Raw genomic sequence first — 17,702 nt, 5'->3', positions numbered from 1 at the left:
GAAATTTTAATGGATCTATGATATAGTTTGGATTACATTGTTTATTCTCTCCTCAAAAGGATTCAACACCAAATCATCACCTACATTAAACAAAGATAGATCAGAAACATTAAAAGTAGTAGTAACACTATATTCACCTAGTAAATCCACTTTGTATACATTATCATTAATTATTTCAAGGATTTGGGATTGACCATATCCTATCATCACCAACTTAGATCTTCTAGGTTCAAAAAACCTCTCCTTACATATATGCATCCAAACTCAATCACCTAGTTCAAAGATAACCCTTTTTCCAATTCTTATTAGCTTTGAATGCATATTACTCATTCTTTTTTTGTATTTATTGCCGGACACTTTCATGAAAAGCCTTCATTACCAGTGTTTTTCTATTACAATTCCAGACTAACCATTTCATCAACATGTAAATGAATTATATCCTTTAAGGATTAAAGATATAAATATTTTTTAAAAAATAATAATTAGTAGTAGAATGTACACTCCTATTATATGCAAATTCAACAAACAGTAGTTAATCTTCCAAATTCTTCTTCTTCTTCTTCTTTTTGAGTGATAGTTCTTAATAATGTTGTCAAAATCGTATTAAATAGTTCAGTTTAACAATCTATGCATAGATGACAAGTAGTAGAACATAATAATTTTATTCCTAACTTACTTTCATAAAACTTTTCAAATGTAGCTAAGAAATTTAAAATCTCAATCAGAAACATGGCTTCTATGAACCTCATAAAACTAAAATATCTTTCTAAAGAATAAGTTTGCTATATTAGTTGCAACATCAGTTTTATAACACGATATAAAATGTGTTATATTAGAAAATCTATCTATAACTATAAAAATAGAATATCTACCCCTTTTTGACCTAAGCAAACGTAAAACAAAATTTATAAATATATTAAGACAATAAAATCAAATTCATAGACAAACCATTAGGTACTTTAGACTTGGTTTGTCTACATGTTATACATCTATTACAAATTCTTTACGCATTCTTTCTCATCTTAAGACAATAAAATTATTTATGCAAAATATCTAAAGTTTTATCAGCCCCAAAGTGTCTCATTAAACCATTCACATGAGCTTCACAAATAAGCAATTCATGCAAAAAGTAATTAGGCACACTTAATATTTTTTTTCTTTAAACAAATAACCATCATACTTATAAAATTTGTCAAATGTTGAATTCTCACATGCTTTATAAACCTAGTAAAAACCATCATCATTATTATATAAATCTTTCACATACTCAAGCCCTAATAATTTAGCATTTAAAGTTGAAAAAAGTACATATCTTCATGAAAATGCAATAGCTACTATATTTTTCTTACCGTGCTTATATTCTATCATATATAGGAACGTTTTTATGAACTCAACCGACTTGGCATGTCGACTAGGAACCTCATTAGGAAAAATATACATATGATCATGTAATAAAGAAACACAAACACTAGGAATACAAGGATTAAGTTTATTAGTGTTAAAATATATCTCTTTATACACAAATAAAATTATAGGTATGTCAAAAAAAATAAACATTCTAATCTCATTCCCTTTTGTATACAAACAAATGTTTTTAATTTCATTCCTTTCTGTATAAAAATTAACTTGATTCTTTATTTTTTCTACACTCTTTTATTTTCTCACCCTTTTTGTATTCTATCCTCTTTTCTTCTCTCCTCTCTTAACTGAATCCCTATTCTTCTCTACCTTGGTTAAATGTATTCTATCAATACTCTCATTATTTTCACTCTTCCTTACATTCTCACATGATTGTTTAGTACTTTTGGCTCTACCCTTCCTTTTCAGCTTCAATTGCTCTTCATAAATCTATCTAAGTGATAATGATACAACTATAGAAGTCTTTTCATCCTTTTTCAAAATAATGTGTACTTAAATCCATCATGTTTAGTTTTCCTATCAAATTACTAAGGACATCCTAACAATAGATAAGTAGCATATATAGGAACCCCATCACACAAAACTTTATTCTTATACTTTCCAACCATAAAAGAAATTAAAACATGTTTAGTAACTCTTATTTCACCATATTCATTCAACCATTGAAATATATATGGCCTTTCATATTTAATAGTGTTCATAATCAATTTTTTAACAAGTGCAGCACTAGTAACATTAGCACAACTCCACTATCAATAATTATATTGCATGCCTTATTACTTATATAGCATCTAGTATGGAAGATGTTTTCCTTGTATTTCTCTACATCATCCTCTTTGATCTTAATATTAAGTGATATTTTACCACCAAAGTCTCTCCATCAACTAGATACCTAATATCACTACAACTCTCAAGTGCTGGTATCTCACCCTTTTTATATTTGTCACTTTTGGATTTAATATTCTCATGTTCTCTCATAATTATAATAATTATGTTTGGACATTGTGAAGTTATATGTCTATTACTACCTAAAATACTTAATGTCACAGTTTTAATTAGTTTCAGTTTTGGTTTTACCTTGGACAATAGTGGTCAAATCTTTTTTTATAATTTTAGTTAGTTCGACTTTGCTTCTTATTGTATTTGGTTTTGATAGGATGACCCCCTTTCTCTGATAAGTAAGACTTTAAGATGAAAATAACTCCAATTACCACCTTTGTGTGTACTACTTTTTCTCTTCAACTCCCTCTCAATCTTATTATCCATGAGTCATATCTTTAAACTTAATATAATATTGTAATCCAACCACATTAGTTATTTCTCTATTCAAACCATTCAAAAACATTATCATTATAGCCTCTCTATCCTTCACAACATTAACTCAAATGATGGCAATCTCTAACTCCTTATTGTAAACTCTACAATCTCTTAGATAATTATCTATAATAATGTCCAAGAACAAAACTCTTTCTCGATTGCTTTCATCTTATCCCAAGTATTTATGGGTCTCTCTTTATTTATTATCCTACTAAAAATAATTTAATCCTAATAAATAATAACATAGTTGATAAATTCAATAACAATAATTTTTTTTTCTTTTTTTCTTAAAGTAACAGTGACAATTCAAAATAAACTATACTTTCTTCTCTCATTCCAAATATGCTTCAGGAATGTTTTTTTTTATATATATAAGCAAGAATCTTCATCTTAATACTCCCTAAATTTATGTTCAAACCATTATAAAAACCATCATCTCTATCTACTTTTTTATGGCCAAAATAATCATGTAGCCAAACTCTTTAATGTATGTAGGTTCTAGGTTTCCAAATCCTCATACCATGATCAAGATCAAAATCATCAGCTTTCTCATTTGTATTTTCAATTATAGACTCCTCTAAAGGTGAAATAACTTGTCTCATAGACCTTCTACCCTTGAGACCTCTACAGAGTGGCCCATCTCAAGGGTTAGCTGTTTCGATTCTAAATCAATCTATCCAATTCATAACTTTTCCAAACCTCAAGTTCATCATCTCTAATTTTTGTTACATAGCCAAATAACCTCATTTCAGATTATTCTTATCATTTAACGATGATAATCCTTTTTTGGTTGATATTGTCAAGATCTGAGAGTCATGTTAGTAGTAAGATAAATATATCTTTACACATTTCCTCACGTTCTTACACTTAATAGATGTCGCTCCTCTAATGTTTCATATAGTTTTTTGGCTTTTCACTATAATAAGCTCACCTTTCATCTTTTACCACTCAACCTCAAAAATTTTAGTTCTTTAAATAACTGATTCATAAAAAAATTATAAAAATTAACCACTTAGTAACACAATCCAAAAATAATATATAATCTCAAGAAACAATAAAAATAAAAAAACTATTAATACAAAACTATGAATACAAAATCATGAACAATAAAATGAATTTATGTGAAATATGAATGATACAAAGACATAAAAAAAATATTATGAGAACAAGAAAACTAATGATATAAGACTCAAATAACCCAGATTAAGCAAATACTCTATATATATTTATTTATTTACATTATCCGAAACTAACAAAAAACAAAGTATTGACACAAAAACTACTTGTTATGAATTGTTTTTGTAATTTTCATAAATAACCCAACAAAGTACGTTAAATATCCTAAAATCAAGATAACTTACTAAGATATCCCAAGAATTAAGAATTTTTAAATTTGAGTTGTTGAATTCAAGATTTGATGAAAAAACCTAATTTTTGCTACTATACCTTTTTTGTCCTTTTTGTGATTTATTTGATCTTCCTTTAATTTTTTTTTTAATTATGTATAACAAATCACAAATAATCTTCTTTTTTCTAATTTTGTTTTGCCACAACTAGGTTCTAGATGACGACAATGATGAAATAACATGAAAACTAACAAATAAAGGGATATATCCTGATTTTAAAGCCTTGCTTTGATACCAAATAATGCAAACCCTATGTATATAAAGATTTAGAAATCCGTAGTCAAATCGATCCTTTCCATGAAAGCTAAATTCAGCTTTGAAATTGAACTTGATACAATGATAACATATATTAACGTACCAAGACTATGAAAACTAAACCCCTACCCAACACCTATAAAGAGATTTGAATGAGAAGTATAGAAGACACCATGAAGGTTGGTTAATTCTTTTATACATCAAAGTAGTTCAATGAAAGATCAAAATATGATAATCCTATCACAAACACACAATGTTAGTATGAAATCAAAGTCTTTAAAAAGACCTAAATACAAGCTAAATAACACTATTTATAATAAATAAAAACATTCTAGACAAGGCTATAAAAGAAACAAAATAATTCTAAACAAAATAGAAAAAAGAATCATAAATCAACTGGGAAACTAATACAAATCCTGCATAGTAGCTTTTGTACCTTATAGAAAACTCTTTTTAATGTTTAATCACTATGAAATTTTAGTTGTATATAAAAAAAGGCCTTTAGAATCTTTTGGTAAATTTTTAGCCTAATCCACTGGTCAAATTGAAAATTATGTTTGTTAGCATAAAATTATGCATTAGAAAAAATAAGTCTCTAACTGCCAGAATTAAGTAGCTCATAAGTGGATGAATCAAGCCCCTACTGTATCTATGTTAAATAATTAAGGTTTGATTATCACTTTTTAAAGATTTAACCTCCTTCAAATTCACCTTGACCCGGATACTATAAATAAGCCCTTTGAATGCATCATTGAGTTTTTTTTTCCCTTGACCTTGTAATTGGCCCAACTCAAATTTATTGTCCTCAATTTCTAAAACTTATTTACAATCAATTCATACTTGACTAGTCATCCTAGTTTAATTTCTTAACAATGATTTTTAATATGTGTGACCATTAGATTTCTAATATGTTGGCCCATAAATAAATCATAATCCAAATAAAATATATATTTAAATTAATCAATTGATTAACTTATTATCAATTCAATAAATTGATTGATTTATATTTAAAGACCGTAACATCTAGTAATGTGGCATGATCCCTCAAATATTAAGAAAGTCATATATGATTTGACCTAACCTTTCAGTGACAAATTTCTTAATATAGCTTTTTGATAAGGGAATTTATTGCACATATATTTTTTATTATTCTTGGTTGATTTTAGAATGTCTTGTGTGATTGTCAACAAGTTTATCTATAATTTTTGGTATCTTTGAGGTTTACTTAATTCTTGCGAAATCAATATGCTTTCAGGTATTTAACTAGTGGATTAAGATAAATTTAGCATTATATAAGAAGGTAAATAATGGGTTGAGCTTAGAGTTCAAATTCGAGTTGTTCTATTCTAGTCAAGCTTGAGCGCCGATTGGTTTTTAAGTTGTAACTGAAGTTATACAACTCTGTTTTATGCATTATTACCTTTTAAAAAGATTATACGTAGGCCTATAATTCATATCAAGATAAAAGAACCCAATTTTGTTGTTTTGAATCCCAAAAGGTGAGTCAAAATACAAAGTTGGAATCAGTCGAGGACTCCCGGCAACCCAGACACTATCTTGGTTTTTAGCCCATATTTAGAGTTCCAAATGTCAAACAATTGCAAGATATATTTGGTTGGAAAGGAAATTTAATTCTCTACAAGTGCTCTAGAAATAGTGAATTCATAATTGGCACATTGCCTGCCCCAAAACTGGCCTACAATGTAAGGTAAAAATTTGGTAGATTGTCTGAGAGATAAAGAAAGTGATTCCCTTTTCTTTAGAGAATAAATCCAAGGACACTAAACCAACAGAAAGGGTGGCGGGTACAAGAGAATTATATTTGAGACTTAGAGAGCACAACAAAGAATAAGGAGGATATATTGAGGGAATCGATCATAACAGAGCAAGTTTTGTTAAGGTAGCATCCAAGGAAGAGAGGGTTAGAAGAAATTCTACCTATATCATAAGAGTCTTCTCTTTATTCCCTTTATCCTCATCATGTTAAACTGCAAAATTTGCTATGTTTTGCTTAGATTAAACATGAACTAATCTCATCTAGCCTACGATGTAGCCTAACCATGACATTATAATTTCAGTATTTAATGTTATCTCAAGTTTAATTATTTCATGTTGAGTATTCATCACTAGTCTTAATGTTTTTGAACATTTAACAATATTTGAATGATTTGATGGTCATATCAACACTGAAAGGTAATGGATGATGTTTTCTTTCAATGATGAATGCCAGAAATTGAGCGAAAACTAAAAATAGAGAAACAAGATTTGTGTAGTTATTGTTAAGAGAATACATGGAACTTAAGGTCTGTTCATGTAATTAAATTCATCTAAAGATATGATGGGTTCATATATGAAAGTAATTTCAATAATAATCAAAAGAGGTTGTTGGATAGGTTAGGGATTCTCAACTATCAACGTAAATATTTATTCTCGAGTAACATTGTTAATGTTTTATTCTTGAATGATTATGGTGAAATCAAGTCCTATATTTCAAGTTATCAAGTTCAATTCATCTATTTCGGTGCGTATTCTTTGCTCTTGCTTTTATTATTATTATTACTATTATTATTATGATATCTTCAATCAATTTATAAATATAATTGAACTAGGAATTTTTGGTAATTAATTGATAAATCTATCTCTGTGGGTTCAATGCTTTACTTTACACTTTACTACTTGTTTGATTTCATACACTTGCGAATTATATGCATCATTTTTATCCCTTCATTAAAAATATTATGATTTAGACATTTGAAAATAGACTATGTATGCTTTGTCAAATTATTTGTGTTCTCAACATCATAGTCATTGATTCCTTAAATAAAATTTGAAATCCTTTTCAAATCTCATTCTACTTTATGTGAGGATTTCATAATAAATATTATTTGAGAATATATAAGATATTTTCTCTAATTCACTTATGGTGATAAATCTTTTTTTTGTGACTCAAATACATTTATATAGTTTATGTTATACTCAGTATATGTCTATTTGTTACCTTTGAGCAAGGCAACGAGTACTTAAGATCAAAAAATACCATTCCCTATATAACATTACTTGATCTAAAATCGAAGAATTACTTACACAATTAACATATAAATCTTTCTATATACATAAGTAATCTCTTCAATTTAGTTTCAGGTATCTTTCATATCTCAATTTATTAATGTATAATCTTAATAGATCATTAACTCAGAACATTTAAGAATAATATTTTAATGCAACATAAAAACTCATAATTATAATGATTTTATTATTTAATTTACAACTCATTTTTATCCTAAAACTTTTATCTTTAATTTAGATTCATTAATCAGATTTAAATAAGTATTAACAATAAAGAATACCTTCATAAATAATAATAAAATATATTTTTTGTATAAATAATATTAGAGGCAAGTTTTATATTTATCCAATATTACAAGGGTAAGCATAAAATAAAACTAGGATCACAATGGGTATTTAGAGAGGGTTTTAATACTCACCTTACCTTGAAATGCATATAGTTACTAATCATAAACTATTTAATATAATTATTTAAGGCTGCATCAGCTACATGGTTCTTGAAAAACTTTTAATTTAGTTCAAACTTACAATTCATTTTCAATTGCTTTCCAAATCTATAAAATTATCAATTAAGTTTTAAATATTTTTCAATTTTTATTTGAGTTATTTTGTCAATTTGTTTTAATAGTTTAATTTTAATGTGTATATTTGTGTAATAATGAAATGTTGTTTTGAAGAAAATTTAACAAGTATGTTGATGAATACTAATAGAGATCTAATTGAAATGTTTGAAAGGTGATTTATGAAATTTATAGGTTTAGAATTTAATTGATGATGAGTATATAGGTTTGATTATCACGTAATCTAACCCCTATTTGGTTTTTTATATATTTTATAAAGCTCTAGTTTTATTTTTTCTATATAATATATGGATTTTTATCTTATTATTTATTAAATATTTATAGTTTTATGCATGGGTTTTTATCTTATTGTTTTAAGCTTATGCTTTTTAAAAATATTGATTCAAAAATAGAATTTAAAGGGTAGGTTAGGTCGAATACTTAGTGAAGTACATGTCAAGAGGATGGCTAAAAAGTGTATCTGTATTCAAACATCCATACAAGTGTGGTTAGCCAATCTTCTCATCCATAACCCTAGATGGCTAGGAATTAATTTTTATTTATATGGCTAGGACCCTTATCACATACCCTTGATGTAGGCATCTATTAAATGTACTAAGTCTCTGTACTAACACTCCATATAAAAAAAAGAGTAATTAAATAGGGATTGTCTTATTTCACCTTTAGGGCACCTTATGTTAATTTAATATGTCTTATAGACAATCAGTTGATTACACGTGGCATTATTATATTTATATAAATATATATTTATTATTAATAAAGGCATAATTTATCTTTAATATTCATAAAATATTATATTAATGAATCTAGAGTAAAGATAAAGTCTATGTGACAAATATTATTTGCAAAGAAAATTATAAAGTTGTTATAATTATGGGATTTCTATTGCATCAAAGCATTGTTCCTAAAATATTCATGGTTGATGCTCTCTTAAATATTAGACATTTAATAAAGCCTTAAAAACTGGTACATATTATGTTTTTTTTTATGAAATGAAGCACTTGTTCTCATAGTTGAGGTATAAGGGATACCTAGAACTAATATGTAGATGCTTGTAATAAGACATGTATATTAAACGTACCTGAATGAGAATTTCATATGGAGAGATCACATATGTCTATGAAAAGTCTCATGTGATGGTTATGTAAATGATCCTTAGACTTGAGATCACTAAGTCATCTTATATAAAAAAATGTTATGCTTTAATCTTGTTACATATTATCTTAATCAAGGTAACGAAAGGGTACACATTAGGTATAGCATGAATTATATGAAGGTACTTGAGTGATCAAAAGAGAATTCATCACCTTAGGTGAATTAGGAAAAATGTTTCATCTATTCTAAAATAGTATCGACTTAGAAATCCTTGGTCAAAGTAGGATGTGATTTGAAAAAACTTTTAAATCTTATTCAAATGATTAATGACCATTATGTAGAGAATAAACATTATTTAACATAGTAGATATACTCCATGTTTTCATATTAAATCGAACATTATTTATGAAAGGGTATTAATTACAATTGAGAAACCAGTTACTAAAAGGTCAGGCCAAACCACTAATAACTTTTTTAATATTTTAGGGATCATAACTTGTTGCTAGACGATGCATCTGATATTCAAATATAAATTAATAAATTATTTAATCGATTATAAAATAAATTTTTTAATTTATTTAACTCTATATAATTAGAATTATAATTTAGATTTAGGCCAACATATTAGGAAACCTAATAGGTCACACACATTAAAAACCATTAGTCATAAATTAAATTAGGTTCATTTAATTAAGTATGACTTGATTAAAATATAATTTACAAATTAAAGACTAGAATATGATTAATACATGGATTATATTTCTAGACCTAAAAAAATCAATTAAAGACTTGATTGAGTTAACTTCTAAAATTTTCCTGAATTAATATATGAATATTATTCAATGAGCAAATTGATATTTTCCTAATTTATAAGGTTTTTCATATTTTCCTATAAATTATAAACTATGCCTCTTATTTTATAGAGATGTTGTCTATGAGACATAAAAACTATATAAACACAAGATTACAGCCAACACTTTAAGCATTTAGGAGATTTTTCATGAGTGATTCGCGTGGATTACCGTTCAAGGCTAGAAAATTGGACGGCTTGTGATTTACAAAAACTCATGCTTTAAAGAATTATTCAAAGCCAAAAAATATCAGATATTTAGTTAATAAATCCCTAAACAACTCTAGATTTGCCTAACGAGATTCTTGGGACTCCCAAATAATATTGTTTCATAGTTTTTGCTTCATGTCTAATATTCGGGAACCCAACACCCTAGCCCTTCTTTTAATATCTTTAGCTCCTTTTTGGGTCCAGAAGATTCAATTTGGGTTTCCCATTTAGGGTAGCCCAAGACCCAGATGTAACGATACTCAAATCTACCCTACTTTCATTTCTAAAGATCTTTAAGGGATTACTTGATTTAAAGCTTTATAATCATCAAAACAAGCCAACAATGGTGAGAAGGTCTTTAATTCCCTTATAGCAACCTAAATAGTAGTAAGAACATGTCAAAAAGGGTTAAGGATGAAAAAAATCAATAATTTGCATTTGCAAACCCCTAAAAAATGCAAAATTTAGGAGTTTAGAAATCTCTTTCTCTTATTGAAAATCGCTCTAAAAGAGAGAGAGAAGGATAGATTAATAAAAAATTAAAAATGAGGAATAAAGGCTTAAGGTAAGTCTTATATAGGTTAAAGAGTTTAGCTAACCATATAGGCCAACCTAAGTGATTTGGTTGTCCATATAATTGACCTAATCTAACATGCTCAACCCTATCCTAACATATGTGGGACTTTAAGGATGACCTGGTAAAAATAAAGGCAAGTTTATAGAAAAGAAAAGTAACAACCATATATTTAGAACACAAATTAACATATTCAAAATCATAGACATGTGAAATCAGGTGAAAAATATTTTGTATGTGTATATATATACAGACACCGAAATTTTAACAAAGTTTTCCTTAAATTTTAATTTTTCTAAATGTTAACATCATTATTCATCTATACAAATCCTAATGTTTTACAAGATTTAACATATGAGATCATTTCAATCTCCAACAAGATCAAAATAGACTACGTCCATTCTTTAGGCTTTCCCTTATTACATCAATAGAATAATTTCTACACAATTATCTTATAAACCTAACATATATAAATTTTTAAAGATAAATAAATTAAATTCTATACATTTCTAATTAAGACATAAGAGAGTAAGTTATACAAAATACTAGAACAATCTACAGAATCTAAGTCAATACATTGATGTTTAATAATAGATTTAATTACATCTTAAAAGACAGTACTGAAAATATGTTACATAATACATGTATAGTATTCAAAAATTCAACATTAAGATCTATCATCATGAGTAATGAGAAAAGAAATCTATTTTTCAGCTCAAACTTGTGAGGATCTTGTAGTAAAAAATAATTACAATATAAGAAATATTATTTAACAATTTATATGCCTATTTGAAACAATAATTATCAGATTACAAATATCGCTAACCAATATTTAAGAAATTTTATATCATTAATTATCTGATGATATTGTAACTGATAAAACCATTAATCATTTATATCATTCAAATCTATTATCCCAATTACATCATTTGAATCATTTATCACTTTGTTAACTCTAATTTCCTTAAAGTGAATTTATCATTTAAATTTTAGACCGTTAGATAAATTGATGCCTTGAGTACCACTAAAACACTGGTCAATATTTAAATTTCTGGTCATCGGAAAAATTAACACCTCTGGTACCACCTAGACATTAATCAATATTTAAATTTCTGATCATCAGATAAATCGACGTCTCTAGTACCACTCATATACTAGTTAATATTAAAATTTCTCTTTTCAATTTTTTCAATAATTACATCACAATTGGTATACACTCTTAACAAATCTTCCAGAGTCTAAATCGTTCTTTTGAATTGTCTATCAGTTTGAGGGTGGAAAGTCATGCTTAAGTTCAAACCAGTTTCCAGAGCACGTTGAATGTTTGACCATAAATGAGAAGTAAACTTGGAGTCTCTACTCAAAACAATTGACACCAGAACCCCATGTAAACTCACCACTTTATTCATTTATGTCTTTGCCAATTTATCAACTAAGTTCATCATAAAAAAATGTTCAAACTTAGTCAATTCATAATGACCCAAATAGCATAATTTTTTGTTTTTTACTCTAGATAGACCTAATATAAAATCCATAGTGATATCTTCCCACTTTCATTAAAATATCAAAAGTGGTTGTAAAAGCTCTGCAAGCTTTTGATATTCTACTTTTATTTCTTGACACACAACACACTTGGTCACATACTCAACTGTTTTTTTCTTTATATTAGGCCACCAATAGTAAAAAAAAAATTAAATCCATTTACATATTAGCACTTCTTAGATTTACAACTTAGATTTATAAGCTTCTTTTAACAATTCAATTTTAAGAGCATTGTCACCCAGTAAATACATTTATCTATTCATTACCACCATTTCATTCTCTAAGATCTGAAAAGGAGTCTTAATCCTTGATTCCACTTTGCTCCTAATTTTATTCACATCAACATATTTTATCTCAAAGTATAGACAATACTTTTAAGTGGGCTAATAAGGATCCCTCTGGTCCTACCTCCAATTGGAAATTTATACTCTTTAATTCTATCATTTCTCTCTTATCACATTTCATTGGTTCATATACCCCTGTCTTATTTTTATGACTAAGAGCATCAGCAATGATATTTGATTTTCTCGGATGATAGTCTATTACATAATCATAATCCTTAATTAGTTTCACCCATCTCTTATATCATCTATTCAATTCCTTCTATGACATCAAGTATCTCAAACTCTTATAATCTATAAAAATCTGAATCCAGGTCCAACACAAATAATCTCTCCATACTCGTAAGGCAAACACTACAACAACTAACTCCAGATCATGAATTAAGTAATTAACTTTGTGTGGTTTCAATTATCTAGATGCATAGGCAATCACCTTTTTATATTGCATCAAAACACACCCAACTCTCTTCTTTGACGCATAACTATAGACTACAAACCCTTTAGATCCTAAAAGAAAGTTCGACATTACGGCAATGGCAAGCCTTTTTTCAATTTCTGAAAGCTCTTTTCACAATCCTTAGACAAATCTCATTTAACTTCCTTCCGAGTTAATCATGTCAGGGGGTCATTATCGTGGAAATCCCTTCTATAAACATTCTATAATATCCAGTTAAACCAAGAAAACTATGAATTTCCTTTACATTAGTAGGCCTTTCCTAATTCAAAATAGCTTTGACCTTTCTTAGAACCAGAAATACCCCTTCTCCTTATATGACATGCCCCAAAAAGATTACTTCCTTCAACCAAAATTCACACTTACTCAACTTGGCATATAGTTGATGGTCCTTTAATTTCTACAATACACCTCAAATATTGTTTATTATTCAAGTATTAGTTTGAATAAATCATGATATCATCTATGAATACTACAACATATTTATCCATGTAAGGTCAAAAAACCCTATTCATGAAATCTATAAACATTGTTAAAGCTTTTGTTAATCCAAATGGCATTATCAGGAACTCAGAATATTCGTAACTAGTTCTAAAATCATTCTTCAGCATATTTTGCTCCTTAATTCTCAACTGGTAATACCTTGACCTTAAGTTTATTTTCAAAAACACTTTAGCTCCCTTCAACTAAGTAAATAAGTCATATATCCTCATAAGTGGATATTTATTCTTCTTTGTCACTATATTCAACTGTTGATAATCAATGCAGAGTCTAAATGTGTCATTATTCTTATTTGCAAGTAGTATTAGGGCTCTCTATTGTGAATTGCTCAGGGTGTATAAACCCTTTATCTAATAGTTCTTGAAGTTGGATCTTCAACCTAGCTAGTTCTGCTAGTGTCATTCTATAAGGTGGTTGGGATATGAAAGAGGTTTCCGATAGTGCATCAACATAAACCTCTACTTCCCTTTCTAGAGGTAATCCTGGTAGCTACTCTAAAAATAGATAATCTCTAAAGTAATGACATCCCTAACCCAAGTATAGATAATCTCTTCATTTGTTTCCCTCTGTCCTACAAACATAGCATCAACCTGGTGATGCCAAACAGTCTCTAAAATGTCTCTACTCATATCGAGCATACTAAGGATAAGTTATGGTTTTCTATTCTATAATCCCTCTGGTTGAACCGGCCTTTAAGTTCGATTATCCTCTAGATGATCTTCCACCATTACTCTGTAAAAACCTAGTTATCACCCTCCCCTAACCAAAATTTCCTCATTTCTTCTTAAACTAACTGAATTGTTTTGTCTTACCAACTTTAGATTGGCCTTGTTGGCCCTCGCTAATACATGCATCTAAAGCCTGAGTTACCTCTACCAACTCTCTCACACTCTTGAACTACAATTCAATTAACCTATGTTTCAAAGTCATGCCTGAATCCATCCTAAAGCCTCTCAATCACATGTTATTCAGTAAGAATGTAATGTGAGGTGAACATTAAAAGATCATGAAACTCCTCTCATACTCAATCACAATCATATTTTTTTACTTTAGAACTAAAAACTCTTATTTATTATCATTACGATGAAATCGAAAGTAAAACTTATTTTGAACTTTATATTAAAGTCATCCCAAGAAATTTCTTTGTTGGTCCTCCTCATCTATACAGTCTCCCACCAAGTTTGTGTTATATCTGAAAATAGTTAAATGGTACAGTCCACTTATAGTTCTTCTAACACTTTTATCTAATTTAGAGTCTTTTCTACCTTCATAATCCATCTTCATGAAATCTCAGCATCTTACTCTTCTAAGAAGAGCTCACAACTCATATCTCTCATACTTTTCACTAAACGAACTAATCCAACCACAGTATCTGTGGATTCTAGAACTACTGGGGTTGCTGGAGATGTTACACTAGACATGCCAAGTGCCAACAACCACTACTCTTACTATCTACTCCAAGAAAGCATAATCAACATGCGGTATGAGGGTCCCTGCAGGTGGATATCTCACTTTTTATCTCTCTCCTTCAGATGTTGCTGGCTATAAAATCACAACCTCTAAGGAGGCTAAAACATTTATGAGTCCTACTGACTTTTCATGTCCTAAATATAACGATATTCTTGGTATATATGATGCATATTAGCTAAGAGATCTTACATTTACCTCTCAACTATATCAATATTTTAATTCTTTATTCGTGTCGAAGATGGATCAATCATGGTTCCTTGATGGCTACGTATCATCCAAGAACATTTTAACTTAAGTCATTCTTCATACCAAGTCTATTGAATCAAATCTAAGGCTCTGATACCAGCTACAATGTCATAATATTTAGGACATAAATTTACATATTCAAAATCATAGATAACATGAAACCAACTGGAAAAAATTTATGTGTGTGTGTATCGACTAAAATTTCAGCTGAGTTTCCCTTAAATTTTAATGTTCTCAAGTGTCAACATCATTATTCATCTATACAAATCCTAACTTTTTACAAGATTCAACATTCAAGATTATTTCAATATTAAACAAGATCAAAATAGACTACGTCTATTCTTTTGGCTTTCTTTTATTACATTTCACAGAATAATTTCTACACAATTCTCTTATAAACTTAACATAAACAGGTTTTAAAAGATTAATAAATTAAATTCCATACATTTCTAATTAATACATAAAAGAGTAAGATTATACAAAATACTAGAACAATCTAAGAATTTAAGTCAATACTTTCATGTTTCATAATAAATTTAATTATATCTCAAAAGACGATATCAAAAATATATTATATAATAAGTGTATAATATTCCAAGATTCAACATTAAGATATATCATCATGAGTAATAATAAAAAAAAAATTTATTTTTCAGCTCATACTTATGAGGATCTTGTAGTGAAAAATAATTACAAAATAAGAAATACTATTTAATAATTTATATGTCTATTTGAAACAATAACTATCAAATTTCAAATATCACTAACCAATATTTAAGAGATTTTATATCATCAATTATCCAATAGTATCTTAACTTATAAAACCATTAATTCTTTTATATCATTCAAATCCATTATCCCAATTACATTTCATATATCATTATAATGACTCTAATTCCCTTAAAGTAAATTTATCATTTAAATATATGGTTGATAGATAAAATGATGTCTCTAGTACCACTTAAGCATTGGTCAATAAGCACTAATCAATATTTAAATTCCTTCTCGTTAGATAAGTTGATGCATCTAATACCACTCCTAATCATTATTTAAATTCCTAGTTGTCGGATAAACTAAAGCCCCTAGAACCAACCAGGCATAAGTCAATATTTAAATTCTCATATGTTAGATAAACTAACACCACTAATAACCCTCATATACTAGTCAATATTTAAATTTTCCTTTTCAACTATTTGATAATTACAATGCACTTGGTATATATACATGAATAAAAAATTAAATAATTTTGATTATTTAACAACTAGAACCTTGATTGTAGAGTGTCTACTTGGTGCCTGAGCTCTAGATATAGTCTTTTATTATCGTCTCAAACTTGCAGCCTCTCTTGTTATTAAAGGAATCCAAAAATCATTACAATATAAACACCATTGGAAACTTTTACACTAATTTATTTTATTTTATTTTATTTGAAAGAATAATAGTTCATTGTCAGTTAGAATAATTGATTGGTTCATATTTGAACAACCAATCAGTCGACTGAATTCTACTTAATTTCATTGGTGTCCCTAATAGTCAATCGATTTGATCGATCGAGTTATACAGTAGCCAATTTCATTGTTTCTCCTGTCAATCAGTCAACAAGATCATTTGGTAAAATTAAACGATTGACCAGTTTATGCAACACATCAAATATTAGTTTAGTTTTATTTTTTTTAATTAATTCTTCACCGAATCTTTTATTTCATCATATAACATAATAGAATACCAATTTCAAGTCAATATGGACAAATTTCAGAATAATTCACACTAATTTGGTTGAAACATCCATTCAAAGGAAAGCATAATTTTTCTTCAATTGTTTTCACAATTCACTCATTACTCATTCCAAATTCATGCCCAAGAACATGATGCTTTATAAAGAATACAAACTTAAACATTTCAACCTATAAAATTCAACTTTCTATAATATACACTTTTCTTACTAAGCTTCAAAACATACCAAAATTAAATTAATCTTGGTAAAAGTGATCCTTACCTCCTGACCACAAAGAAATTGATTAGAAATCTAAGTTTTCTTCACTTCTTGTTCTCTTTAAAGATACCAAATAGGACACACTCGACTTCACGTGACCCTCATGTAAACTCGTAAATGGAGTAAATTTGAAGAGTTATATACTCGAGTAGAATAAAATGCACCCAAAGAAGAGAGAAAACCCATTCATTCTCTGGCCACCCAAGTAGTATGGGTATGATATGGTAAAGTTGAACATCTTAAGTCAACTTGACATACCACCTAACAACAAGAAGGACAAATCATACATCTATTAAATACATGTATATTCTTGGGGCTTATAGCATCCACTGAAAAATAGTGACAACTACCCTTATCATATGGACAATGTCCATAACCTCAA

This window comes from Populus alba, chromosome 17 (assembly GCF_005239225.2).
Source record: "Populus alba chromosome 17, ASM523922v2, whole genome shotgun sequence".
In the NCBI taxonomy this organism is placed as follows: Eukaryota; Viridiplantae; Streptophyta; class Magnoliopsida; order Malpighiales; family Salicaceae; genus Populus; species Populus alba.
This window is presented reverse-complemented; position numbering follows the sequence as displayed.